General features: G+C 37.7%; 1 protein-coding gene across 2 annotated transcripts in view; it reads right to left on the bottom strand.

The window, feature by feature from the left end:
* Nucleotides 1-15,506, bottom strand: part of pex14 (peroxisomal biogenesis factor 14) — a 114,024-nt gene that overhangs the window by 88,753 nt on the left and 9,765 nt on the right. The window lies entirely within an intron of this gene.

Genomic DNA, 15,506 nt, shown 5'->3' on the forward strand with positions numbered 1-15,506 from the left:
TTACTCGTGACGATTGGTGTCAGAAGTGGTAAATTTTGTGTAGTGTTAAAACCATGCCAACTAGATAAAAATGCTGTGTTATATCTGTGCTATGACTTTTGTTTTTGCTTAAATTTTATGCATATGTAATAGGGGTGGGCAATATTATATCGTATACAATATATCATAACACAGAAATATTGTGATAATAAAAATCCATATCTTGATAATAGAGATGTTCTGTCATAAAAGTAGTCTATTATTTACTGTGAAGCTTTAAGTCTATTTATTGTATAATTGTTTTAGTTTGCAGTTTATATGCACTAAATATTCTGCAATATTATTTGCTGCATTATATTATTTTAAGCTATATTATTTATTTTGCCACATGATTATGCTGTTAAACTATTATACTATATTCCTGAAATTAATTAATTATTTTTCAGTTTTCCTATATCGCCAAGTATATCGTTATCGCAAAAATACTCTGAAATATTGTGATTTTATTTTAGAGCCATATCGCCCACCCCTAATATGTAAGTGTGCTTTTTAATACAATGACCATTTTTCTAAAGTCCTTTTAAAAAATACAATATATAGTCTCTCACAATACATCACAATTTATCAAATCGTGAACCCTGTATAATGATGTAGCTTAATCCTCCTGAGACATTTCTGCTTCTCTGCACAATGAGAGGTAATTAAAAAAATATATATTTATTTATGTAACATAACCTCTCTATCTTCCTATGGCATGCAGTTTTTTTTTTTTTTTTTTTTTTTTTTTTACATTTTTTTATAATAGGAAGTTTAAATAAATAAATGAAAAAGTTTTTTTTGTTTTTTTTTTTTCAAAAACAAATTCCTATACAAACACAAAGTTTGTTTTTTTGTACTTGTTAGGTCCTACTGCTCTTAAATAGTTCTAGAAACACTCAACATCTATGACCCAGTATTTCCCACTTATTACAAACTGCTAAAGAAATATTTGCACCGATCCAGAATGGTTAACCTTCATGACAAACTTTATCCACAACTAAAAGCAGACTCTGCATTGGCCTCATTCTTAGGGCATAACCTAAACCATAAAATCTCTCTTGATTAACACACGTCAAGATAGAAAGAACACTACGTAAAATCATCTTTGCTCACTTTGTAATGAAGCATGTAGCTGGTTAGTGTTCGTGTACTCAGACATTATCCTAAGACAAATAAGAAATGCATGATGCACTATAACAGTAAATATTATCATAATAGCCAACCCTACTAAAAATGATTCATTGGGCTTATTTAGCCTGACCCTATATGTCCAAGTGTTGGATGACACTCGTTCTAAAAGAATGCATTCAGCTACTTTTAAGTTTTACCTCTTGCTGACACAGATTTGCAAAAGCAAACACACACACACACACACACACACACACACACACACACACACACACACACACACACACACACACACACACACACACACACACACAGAGACACACACACACAGACACACACACACACAGAGCTTGTCTAGCAGTAGTAAAGAACTATTGCCAAAATAATATGACCCTGAGGAGCATTTTCTGCACCCTGTGTTATGCCAGGCTTGGAGTAGAAGGCTCTAGAGAAAGCCCCAGCACTGATCTGTAGAGCAGTGGAACTGTGTTTTCTGGATAAATGGCGCTTCATGAAATATTTTTGGGATCATTTGGGAAGTTTGGAATGAGTCCTGACCTTATGGACACTCGTCACAGTGTGTAATTAATACCTCACTGCAATACTCCAAAATCCCCTAACAGTAGACAGTAAACAATACAATAAACAAGAGCTAAATGAGCAGGTGTCCCAATACTTCTGTACATGTATTGTACCTAACTCTATGCTTTTCACTGTAAGAGCTTATACAGCGCATGACAGTAAAATCAGGAAAAGCTCCTGCATTCAGAGAATGCGAATGGCAGAAAACTCCCTCACAAAGCGTCGAGCTGGAGCCTCATTCATGTTTAAACAACTCGCGCCTCGTCCCACGCTAATATCCCTCAACCGATAACCGCTATAAGCCAGCGTGTAATGTTAAATAATTATAGAGAGTAGTGTTTTCAGCAGCGCAGTTACAAACGCACCATGGGAATCCCCCCATTTAAACAAATAACTGGCGCTGCAGGGGAGTTGGCAGATGAATTAACAGCTAATAACGTACTGCGCGGGCCGATAAAGAACATTCCCAATGTGTCAATTACAAATCATTTTTCTCTGATTTCCAGACTTCTGAAAAATAATTGCATGCTTTAAAGTGATACAACAAGGAAATGCTGGCTTTCGCATTGTACCAAGGAGACCGTTTTCCTCTCATTCATTTGATCAAACGCTTCTGGAAGAAGCTGCTGTGAGAGACTGTGTGTGTGTGTGTGTTTTGTATGGTGTGAAACGCTCACGGAGTTACATACAGGCCTCCCTCCTGACAGACTGCGCGAGTGGAAAAAACACACAGGGCTTCAATCAGCCTCCCGTTCATTAAAATCAGAGGGACAGGGCCTGCAACGAAAAAGATGCTGACATATCAAAGGGTCTCAGTACCTGCATTACCATAGTCATTTACTTATTAAAGCAGGGATGTTTCCTGTCAATCAGGGGGCCATCACGTCTCCTCATTTGCGGCGGAAAAACTGGCATAATTGCTTCTTACACTAATCAACACAACTTGGGATAATTATGCCTTGAAAGTGACATTGGAGGCTGAGAGGGACGTGTGTGTTTGTGTGTGTGTGCGTGCGTGAGTGCATGTGTTTGCCTGACAGGGGACAGGCAGCCTGAGACTTTTAGTCTCCGCTCTCTTTCTCCTGACATGCCTGCTCTTCCTCCAGCTTCCCCCGACATACAAATAAGGCCAGGAGGAAAACTTCAATTCAGACGCGAGTAATTACAAAGTTGGTGTCAATGGCCAAAGCCGTGCAGTTCCCTTCCCAGGCACTTTAAAGCCTATAGTCTGTAGTGCTGTAATTAAAACTGTGTCATATTTCTGTCATCCCTCATGCAAAACGTATAATGATACAGTAACAGCCATTCGGAAATTACAGATCTGCCCTCGCCAATCCGCTCGTATTAATACAGCGGCAATGATTTCAAATTCTACAAATAAAATCCCAAGTACAAATTAAATTTTATTGTATTCTGCCTAATCACAGACTTCAAATACAGCATTTCTTAAAAGTGGCGAGCATAAAACAGACACTGGAAGGCAAGTGATGAAAATAAAAATAAAAAGTTCTCAAGATGAGAGCTAACAGCACAGGGTCACAGAGAGCAGTGAAAGGCTGGACTGCACTGTGGTTATTATCAGACTACATACAGGATAACACATAGGCACTAGGGGTGTCACGATTCTCTAAATCCTCGATTCGATTTCATTTTCGATTTGAGGGTCACGATTCGATTCGATTCTCGATTTTCTTGTTTTTTTTTCTTGTTATTATTTTATGCCTCATAAAATTTAAATAATATATTTATTATTATTATTATTATAAATATTATAAATATTATTATTATTATTTATTAAGATATATATGGTAATGCCATCTAGTGACTTTTTTTGGTAGCAACAGTGTGCACTATTAAAACAAGCAGTTTATCAGAGCTGTGTGTGGATGGCTGGTGAAACTGCTCACTTACATGAAGCTGCAGTTCTTCATCAAACCACTAGTCGGAGCTGCAGCAGCACAAGCCCCGCTCTCTTCACTCAGTCACTACTTCAGTACAGCCCAGCCACGGGCTACAGGGCTCAGCCAGTCCGTTTTTACTGTTTCTGTAAACAAATAAAGGTTTTAACCCCACTAACCGGATAATACAGCTCACTACAGTTCATCTTTCAGCCCAAGCAGCTAACAGCAGCAGGTTAGAACAGCCGACACGGAGTCACTGCTCGGATTACATTATAAACAGGTCAGTTAGCGCGCTGCTAACCTCAGGATGTTTATAACTACGGAGTTTAGTGGACACACCACGGCCGCCAGGTAAGTCTTTTAAAGGCTACTGAAGACTATTAAAGGCTATTAGAGGTTATTGAAAGCATTATTGGGGGGCAGAAATCAGTACAGGCTGGTTAGATAAGTGATGTGGTGAAACTGTGACTAGCGCTGTCACAGTGATGTTTATTAACGTCATTAAAACAGATTTTGTCAGGTATTGTCTTATAAATATTTACACATAACTTATATCTCTCCTGAAAAGCTTTTATTTTAGTCAGAAACACGCTTGTGTTTACTTTATCTGAGAGAAAGATGTTTTTTTAATTCAATGGAAAGCAACAGGTGTAGTCAATTATAAGTTTAAGATTTTTAATCCACCTCACTGTGATCTATAGTCAGTGTTCTCAAGTCACACTGACACACGCATTTCAGCGAGTTCACACGCTCTCACCTGCGCGCACCCACCCCTCCGTTAGATACAGATACAAAACCTGCGCGCCCAACCCCCGCCCCCCCTCCCCCGTTGGACAGATAAAAACAGTGATCACACTCCCGCCGACTGCGCTCATGCAGTGGCTATCTCTATTTAAATGAATAGGATGCGCTGTGTTGGTGCCGCGCCATTTGCGTAGCGCGCTGCGCTATTTGCGTAGCGCGCGCGGGAGGGATCGTCGATCCTCTTTTTGACTTCGATACTCGAGACCATGACCTCATTTCGATTCGATTTCGATAAAATATCGAGATCGTGACACCCCTAATAGGCACGCACATGCACGCACACGCACACACACACACACACACACACACACACACACACACACACACACACACACACACACACACACACACACACACACACACACAACAGCAGAACAGATCTTCAAACTGTTTAGTAAGTAATAGCCGAATAGCATACACTACAACTGAGAAAACTTCCTTTCTGATTAGGGTTATTTACTCAGTAAAAAGGCAGCTAATAACAATGGATAAAATTAAGCAAGCCATTAAGAGCTTCACAAATATTATAAAATTCAGGATCTTCCACCATTTACTGTAAGCAACGGCTTTATCATCTAAAAATCATTTAAAAATCACAAGCTTGATACTCAACAATGCCTCAGCCATCTGTAGCGATTACACACCATGTCTCAAAAAAGCAAAAGCTTGCCTTTACTAGGGAAAATATTAATATATTCAGTGTCTCAATATTTTGTTTTGCAATACTGTAATGATTCTCAACTTTTACAATGATTTAGAATTGCTTAAAAACTCACATTGCCCACATTGTTTTGATTAAATAAACAGTATCATATGCATAAAATCTGAGTAGCAAACATTTAAACAAACTTACTGACACTATGATTAATGAATACAAAGCTCTCCATCACTGAGCTGTGGAGCAGTTCTCTGGAGTAATGGTGCTCCATTCAATACTTTTGAGATGAACTAGGGTGGTGATCATCCAACATCCTATTCTTACTTACACTTTTGTCGCTGAATGCAATTAAATCATCACCGCACTGCTCCAAACTCCAAACTTAAAACAAAAGCAAGCAGGATAAACTTTAAATTTTTTTTATTAAAATATCTTTTAAAACCTTGATTTCAGAAGAAAGTGTTCCAACACAATAGTGTATGTAAGTATTCCTAACTGATCTAATTACAATGATGTTGACCCATTTTAACGTAAATGCTGCTGAGCAACAAGCTGTATGTATGTTATGACTAATGATGACTCGGCATACTAAGCTCGACAATAAGTGGAAAACCCAAATGCCACAAATTGCTCAACATCCGCGTCAACACCAGCCAGAAAACAGCGTTTCTAATGTAAACTTTACCATAACTGAGAAAACTGCATCTCACTAATGTACGAACTAATACACGCAACAATCCTGTCCTGATTAGATCAAAACGGCTGACTGATACGGTCCGAACGGTTCTTCAGTGGTGACTCAGGCAGAAGCAGAGGAGCCACTGGTCTTTGACTCATCCTCAGGACTTTCTCCTGTTGATCGTTTTTGACTCATCTGACAAATCTAATTGTGCTTTCCCACAGGGATACAACCATTCTATTAAAACGTCACATGTTGCCGGCCGTGCACTCGCCAGGTTTCGAGCAGTCAGCACAAAACCGCAGGCGGCAGGGATCGCTCTTTCAGCAAGTTTAAGACTTGCTTCTCACTACTTTCACCACTACATCTCCTAAAACAAGCATGGCTAAGCCTCCTGTAGATAGGAATGGAAGATAATATATATCTATACAGCTCTGGAAAAAATTAAGAGACCACCTCAGTTTCTGAATCAAGTTTCTCTGATTTTGCTATTTATAGGTAAATGTTTGAATAAAATGAACATTGTTGTTTTATTCTATAAACTACAGACAATATTTCTACCAAATTCCAAATATAAATATTGTCATCTAGAGCATTTATTTGTAGAAAATGAGAAATGGCTGAAATAAAAAAAGGTGCAGAGCTTTTAGACCTCAAATAATGCAAAGAAAACAAGTTCATATTCATAAAGTTTTAAAAGTACAGAAATCAATATTTGGTGGAATAACCCTGGTTTTTAAATTACATTTTTCCTGCATCTTGACATGTTCTCCTCCACCAGTCTTACACACTGCTTTTGGATAACTTTATGCCACTCCTGGTAAAATCAAAGAATCTCATCATTTTTAAAGCAGTCTCTTAATCTTTTCAGAGCTGTACGTATATTAATATCTTGGTGACCAAGTGTGAGTGAATTATCAACCCTTACCCCTCCCCTATTGCATTTCAGTCCACTTTAAATGTCCTCTTACAAGTAAACAATTTGTTGGCACAGAAACTTTGAATGTCTTTGAACTTTGTCAATTACCTTTAATGACTAATCATTATAGCCTTAATGTTAGTATATAGTCCATCACTTATTTTACCTTTCAAATTTAAATCTCTATTCAATATGTTGTTTTAAATGACGACATCTACCAGGTTGAAGTTGTACATTAGCTGATTACTTACAATTCTCATATTACAATGAATCGTTTTACCACAATATTCAGTTCTACAAAAAAATAAATAAATCTGAATCTTTACACCACAGGAGAAGACAGATTATAAGAGGAAGCAAGACTGAAAAGAAGGTGTTAAAACGAAGCTCTTGCCTTCTTCCCCAAATCTGTTCATCTCTCATAATTAACAAAAGACTTTCAAAAGGCTGACAGATGAAAATTGAGCGTATGAAGAAAAGAAAAAAAAATGAAAAAGAAATGGCCTTTTCATGTGGGGAGATGTCCGGCCATAAATCTACTGTATTTGGCCCTTGGGGAACGGGCTCCAGTGATCTGGTCCAGCAGCTCACAGAAGACCAAAACCACAAAATAATGAAATCTGGGCTCCACTCATCTCTATCTACTCATCATTTTCAAAGAGCTGCAAAAAACAGTCATCAACCGGAGAAAAAAAGAGAAAGAGCGCAGTTCACCATTCTGGAAACTATGAGACTACTGAGAGTCCAAATAATTTAGTCACTTAGTGAAGCTTCAGAGAGTCAGAAGAAAGACGTGGGGCTTTATAGACATGCCATTTTACAGTTCAAACGGGAAACTACTGAGAATGCTGGTCTGTGTCATCCCTCAATCATGACATAAGCATTTCATACCAGTAAACAAACATGAGGTTCAAGCGGGGATTCTACACCCAAACAAGAAAAATTTACTCAAAGACGTCTGAAGGGGGAAAGCCTGGCTTGTGATTCACCTCCAATCAGTAATGTGTAATGAGTCAAAAAGAGCGACCTGTGCTAAAACAAGAAGGCCGAGCGAGCCCGGAGCCGTAAACTCATTTTCCCGAAGCCGGCGTCCGCCGCAGACCTCGAGCAGCGCTCCGAGCACGCACGATAAATCTGACGTGAAATCATAATCATAAAAGCAATTAGCTGACCCTGCGCCACTCGTCCTTGGACATGACAGTGAGAATTCATACAGAGTCCTCCAAGGATGCTACAGCGAAGGGGGGGGGGAGGGGGGAGTGGTGTTAGTGGTGTTGGTGGGGTGGGGTGGGGGAGGGAGTGCAACACAGCAACAATAAAGCAGCAGCGGACCCTTCCTGTGTCATTAACCACAAACTCCAACAGCTCAGGACACACAAGTGCCACTCTCCACAACACATCATTACACTGAGCTCCCTGCTCTCACACACACTCACACACACACACGCACTGCTGAACGCTCTCGCTCAACAAGCTCTCGCTCCGACATCTGTCTCAAATACGAAGCGTTCCACAGGCTGACTGCTCTTAAAATCACAATGTCTGATAACTTTTCTTCGTCTACTTCAACAGGAAAAATGCAACTTTTAATATTGATAAATGCCACTGATCAAATGTAATACCACAACATCAAAATAAAAAATAAAAAAACTCCCGCTGCATGAGTGCGCATGCCTGGAGCAGTGAGCGGCTATTGCTGCTCAATTCTAAAGACAGTAAGAACAAGCACACGCCTCAGATACATTATCCACCACCTCTTTTCAAAACGACAAAGCACAGAATGCGTTGATTGTTAAATTAAAAATCTACACTAAAAATGAAACTAATGCTTCTCAAGCAATTTTACTGTCACAGAAAAATTCCAACGTCATTCTTATAAAACTGATAAAACCATACTGATGGCAAGGTTTTTTTTGTTCTGGCTCGACTGTGACATGAACACTGGAGCTGGACAGTACTGACCTATTGGTTATTCAAACAGAAAGCAGACCCAATTCATAACTTAATAGTGTATACTGACCAGCAACCCAATTTCAGTAAAATGCAGTGTGATTTTTTTTCCCCATGTATTGTACAAAAAGCTTTAGAAAATATGCACAATTTAAGTGTTTAGTTAAATCTATAATCACAATATACTTATCAAATAATTTTGGTCAATAAGATACAATTCCGATATCAATATCAACACGTGTAAGTAATCAGGCACTGATAGAGCTGGGTGAAAGGGTAAAAATATTATATCACATTATAATATCGCAAATGGAAAGACATTTTTATGATACACAGTACGTATTTTTTAAATACACAGTATTTATGTTTTAACATGCAGACAAAAAGCTAAATTAATCAGCAGTGTCCGATTCTGCTATATTTAAATGCTTGCTTCATGCATAGTACAGTGGCTCTTATTAAATTTTTCTGCACATTTGTTTTTATATACACTCTCTGTAATGAAATGTACAGTTAGGTTGGTGTTCTTTAAGTACTGATGATATCCTTAACACGCTTACTGTCAATATCAGTTTATATCATCCAGATTTTAAAAATATCATCCGACTCAAAACATCTGCATATTGAAACAACTACAACTGCTTATTCTCCATGCACCAAATATATAACATGAACAGACTTATAGCACATTTTTAATAATAGACACAGAACACAAGATTTTTACAGGCTCTTTTTATGATGATATGTGGCATTTTTCTATGTTCCAGAAGTCCTGCTGATCCCCACAAGCTCCTCAGAACAATGTTTTTTCTAACTTTATTATTATAATAACAATAACACGGTCATATTGCCCAGCCATAATTACAAGACAGACAATATTAACTTTCCAGTCATTTTTTCTCCCCTACAATTTAATAAAACTGACTACCTTTAGGGCAACTGAACCCGCGCACAGTTTAACTGTGTCTCAATTCCTTGTACAAGCAGCCGTGCTGAACTTCTCACAGCCTCCTAGTGACCATCTTCCCCAATAATGCGGGAATATCTAAGAGGTTTGGGTCCCCATGCCAACCATAACGGCCTTTTTACTGCAGACAGCTCCGGTAATGGATTACACTCACAATTAGAGCAAAATAATGAGGAACAAAACGAGCAGAAAAAAGCAAAAAAAACACTCCTAATTGCTGCAAAGCTTCACCAAAGGAACAATGTGTTAGTGCTTTAGATTTATGGCCGGTTACAGTCTCTGAACCTCTGAATAATTAAATTTTGGGCTTTATAATTATGATACCCAGAACTGACTTATCTGTTCTTCCCATTATTGTGTTTTGGAAATTTTTCATAGCAACGAAGATAACAGAACTTTTACCAATAAATCTGATCAATTTTGGCTAGAGTTCAGATTTCATACATGAAGCTAAGCTTTCAAACTCAATATCTGATGCCCCTTGATGGGCTGCATCTAGATGAGTCATTCAAGAACTGCTAATATAGCCACAGGAGCAATGGATTACTTTTGCATAGCTTTTACAACAAAAAATTACATTCAGAAATACCATTTAAAACTGTACTGTGCAAAACAGAAGCCATCAATTTCTCTAAAACTGTGATAAACCATCGCACAGTAGTAATAAATGCATTTTATGGTGAGATGCATCAGTATTCCTGACCTATATTTCTTATTAGATGAATAGGACGCCATAACCTCTGGACCAAATAAATAAATATATATATAAAAAAAAAACATAATTCAGACTGTTATCAGCAACACGTTCAAAAGCCAGGGACCATCAGCATATGGGGTTATTTTAGTACATTTAGCTCTTGGAGCCTTCAAGTACTTTTCACGCAGCTCTATGCATTTTTTTCAACAAGATACAGCCAAACCACATGCTGCACACATTATAAAGGCAAAGATGTAGAAGAAGAGGGAAGTCCTGTAGTCCTGACCTGTCCCATAATAGACAATGCGTGAAAACAACTGTGAAACAGAAACTGTGATGACAAGGTATTTTTGTTTACAGGAAAACCTCCTTTTCAAGTGTTTTTTTTTTTTTTTTAAGTGAGAAGGTATGGCAACATTACTAAGGACTTCATTGCTACAACTTTTTTGTAAGAAAAAAATGAAAGGCCTGAATAGCAGGAATGAATGTATATTAGGGGTGGCCAACATACCGGTAGCTGTAAATTAATATCAAAATGGTTCAGGGTGTTTTCTCGATAACAATATTCTTGCCGATATGACAAAACATTTAATAAAAAAACTATTAATGTATAAGTTTCAAGAATACACCACTTAAATAAAATAAATATTGTAGTTTATTTGGTGATATTTTTGCATACGATATGACATGGCACACCTCTAATAGAGTCAAAGATTCAACAAGTCATGATAATAATAATACACTCCATAGATCCAGGGTTAAAATAAAATAAATGATACTGGACAGATATAACCTCATATATAACAGTCTCTAGAATTATTTTTAAAAAGTTGCAAGAATAAAATAATGTGACGTTATTTTGGGTATTTTTGCAAAAACAATATAAAAAAAATATTGTCAATATTATTGCGTACAATACAATGTGGCAAACGAATTTGAATAAATTAAATAATTTCTGCCAGACAAAACATAAAATACATTGGGTTCATACTATCTGCAATAAAAATAAAAGCACTGTAAATCTAAGAAACAATTTTTATTTTAATTTTATTTTCCATACTGTTTGTGTTCAGCTATATAATCTCTATCTTTCACAACTGTTTCAATAAAAATCTATTTATAAATGCTAAAAAGACAAAAGGTTTTCATGGGGTGTCCTAACATCTATGTGAAATGAAAAACCCACACAATTATTTCTGTGTTCAGATAAAAGGGTTAAATGGGATTTTTGGCAATGTTTTGCCATTATTTAGCCAGAGATCATGTTAAATAACAATTTCTAAAGCTTGTCCATTCTCAATATACTTTGTGGGCAGAGCCTGGATCAACATCAAGCTAATCAAACAACAAATAATCAATCAAACCAAACAACTCCAACTGCTTTCTCAGAAACAGTTCAGCCTTTCCAGTAACAAAGGGAGGCCGCTTCTGGCGTGGTCCTGAACAGCGCCTGCTGCCTAGAACTACTGTGTTCCACAAGTCCCCAAAGAACTAGAAGCTCATTTTCAAAACTAACATATGAGCAACAGATGTCTACCATAACTGCAGGGCAAGGGGTGACAGCAAAGCGGAGGGAAAAGAGAGAAACCAGGAGGAAAAAAATTAAAACGGGATTAGTGAAAAAGACAGTGACAGAAAGGCCGAGAAGCCACCAACCCGCCCCCGCCCTCCGGCCAGTGCCACTGGCTGTAATGTTAATGTTGGCATCTTGTTAGACTGCCCCCGATTCCTGGGCTTTGTGAGGTCTTTTTTTCCCCTTCTCCCAACATGGTGGTGATAGCAGAGGGGCTCCGGAAATTCGGAGACTGCTGAGCCAAAACAGATCACTTCAAAGCGCCTTATTTAACGCTCACTAAATTTTTCATCACAGTCGCTTAATATCCTGGGGAAGGGGAGCTTTTGAAGTCGCAGCGAGACCGGCATGTTCTTCTGACAACTTTTTCTTTTTTTTCCCCTCCCTCTCCTCCTTTTTTACCTCCTCCCTCAGCTTCTGCATCCCTGCCTCTTTCAACAGGAGGCCGGTGATATTTGGGGCACACAGAGCGAGCCCAGCGGGCAGGGCAGGGTCGGCCTGGGAGTCTGTTCACATACAGCCCTGCAGCATAACCTCACTACCAGCTCAGGGTACGGTCATTAGGGGTGTGCCATATCATATTGTACACAATGATATTGTTAAAAATTATAAAACAATATATATATATATATATATATATATATATATATATATATATTATTAAAATCAATAAGCAGTCTATTTTGTATGATGATTTGCTGTAAAGTTTAAAAGGTATAATTTTTGACTGTTGCCATTTATTGTATATTGATATAGTACTCATGTTACATGACGTTACTTTTATGATACATTTATTTTGCTGTAAAAAATCTTGTTAGTTTTTTATCAGTTATTCATAAAAAAAAAAAAAAAAATCTGATGTTTTCTGTTGAATGTTTTTGTTGAAGTAGTATATTCTGGAAAGAATATATATATATATATATATATATATATATATATATATATATATATATATATATATATATATATATATATATATTCAGCATTTTAGTCAAACCAGCGAGAATACCGTTATTATAAACATACCCTCAAATATCAAGATATTATTTTAGGTCCACATCACCCACCCCTAACAGTCCCCATTACAGTGGAGTAAAGGCAAAAACATTTAACGTAAAGCCCACTTATATAAACAATCTTAATCTATATAGACAAAACTGTCATAGGATACCTATTAATTTATTGCTTCTACCAAAATCAAGGGTAACTGGAAAAAAAATAAAGTAGTTGTAGTAAATGTAACTGTCCCCATTGTCCATGGAGGACTTTTAATTATACTGTATCCCCAAAGGACTGGATGAAGCACTATTATTCCAGAGAACACAGTTCTACTGCTCTACAGCTCAATACTGGTGGATTAATCCATCTCTAACCCACAGCTGGCATTAGGAATGATGTAAATAGGTTAATGTATAACTGCTACAGAGAGTCCTATTCTACTGGCAGTACTTCTCTACACAGACAAGACAAGCTGTGTGTATACTAACTCTATTTGTAAGTAAATGTGGATGGTGATAATGAATAAGGAACAGATTATTATTAACAATGTAAACCAAAAGATAAACCTAGACTCCCAGTGGCTCAATTCAAGTTTTAAAGAATTTACTCAATATGTGAAAACTGAAATGGAGATCAAGACAACAGACAGAGTACAACACTGTTATCTTGCAGCCAGGGCTTAAACACTACATAAAATAAAGCAGTGAATTAATGAATGAATCATCTTAGAATCTAAGAACTGACAAAATACTGCAAAAAAAAAATCAATATTTCTAGTAATATTAAAAAAAAAAAAAAAAAAACTTCCATAAGCAACACTGCAAAAGAACCATTTGTGGTTGCTAAAACAGTTGCGAGTGTAAAGCATCTTTTTATTATCTTCTATAAAACACTCTTCTAGCAAAAAATACACACTAAAATACACACATTTGAGTTTTCACGTTTTACACTCCTAATTACACCTCTAATTATCATTCAGAGACTTTTACACCACGTTCACACACTCAAACATCAGATGTAGAACGTGCTATGCTGTTTGCCTGAGGTGGAAATTTTCACAGCATTAAAGAAAGAGGAAATGTACGGGAGGCGTGAGGGAGAGGAATGAGGGGGAGAGAGACAGATAGAGATAGAGAGAGAGACAGATAGACAGATAGAGAGAGAGACAGATAGAGTAAGGAATAGAGCACAGAGGCTGAGCCGGTGAGCTGGGTGGGGATGCCAGCCCCCGGAGGCGAGCTTCATTCAGGCTTGAATGGGACTGGTGCTGGGTTTGATTGACAGCGCGAAGCGGAGCGCAGGTCCAAACCTGCTATGGCTCAGACGGCCGGGGCCGCCTGCCACCGAGGAGTGAGGACCGCCCATCCCGGCGAGGTGAGTCAGAACCTGTTAGCATGAGTGCTGTCCCCAGCCTGACACCCCGGCACAGCCGCCCAGAGCCTGCCTCTGACTCCCTCCAACCCTGCCACCAGTCCCCTTCCTCTCATCCACATCAAATCCTTTCAGACACAGATTTCAATTATTCACCTCATCCAAATAATGCCTTGTGACATGAATTATCCAGCACTGTAATAATCCACTTAACTGGGAAAGAGCAGCTCATCAAAAAGAGAAAAGGAGGGGGAAAAAAGGCGACTTGTCGACCGGTTAGGAGGCCGAGGAGCCTTAATAATCCACATTTTTTCCGCTTTTGAGGTGAGCGCCTTGAGCTCGGTTTGAGATCATATATGCCGTGAAATCACATTAAACAAAAAGGAACAATTCAGAAACTAATCATTCGGATGTTACTAAACAAGCTGCAGGCAGTGTGTGTGTCGGTGAGAGAGGGAACACAAAGGGGATGGGTTCGATTCTGGGTTTTAAATGACATATAAACCAGTAAACACTCTTAACTACAGGATAATAACTTCTGGGACAAAAAAAAAACGGCTGAAATAATTAGAATATGGCTGATTACGTCTGCTCATCAAAAAGACAAATAAATAACCTCATCATCGTCTCTATTATGTCTAGCTCTAAATTTATGCAAAACATTATGCTCAACCCAAATAGATTTATGCAAAATATTACCCTGATGCTGTCTCTGAGGTGAGATGTTAAAGTACATGTTGTTAAAACACATAACAAGAGAGCTTTCTGGACACCTTTTATATGGCAAACAGCTAATACAATAATATTAACATTATTTGGAGTTATAGGATAATAAGTTACAGCCTTTTGCATTAATGATTAATAACACAGCTAGGGATGAGTGGACCCTATTCAAAACTAGCTTTCAAACATTACTTATTAGCAGATTTAAACTTAATTCCTTTACTGTGACCAAAACTGCTTCTACCAGGTATTAGAACACGTTTTGTATCCGTTTCTGGATCTATTTTGATTACCTTGATTCTGTTTACACTTGTCACTAAAATGCATCCTTTATGCATACTTTCCTGCATAAAATCAAACAAAACATCCATAACTTCTGTTTTCCCAACTATAAAATTTGTTGATCTTGACCATTGTCGTGCTCAGAGAAAGTGAAAAGTTTAGTAATAGTGGAGTTTTAGACAAAAAGGTCTCAAAGCCCTTTAAAATGTGGCAGATAACAAACATACAAACGCCTGACTGACAGAATTTAATATT

This window comes from Astyanax mexicanus, chromosome 13 (genome assembly GCF_023375975.1).
Source record: "Astyanax mexicanus isolate ESR-SI-001 chromosome 13, AstMex3_surface, whole genome shotgun sequence".
Lineage (NCBI taxonomy): Eukaryota > Metazoa > Chordata > Actinopteri > Characiformes > Acestrorhamphidae > Astyanax > Astyanax mexicanus.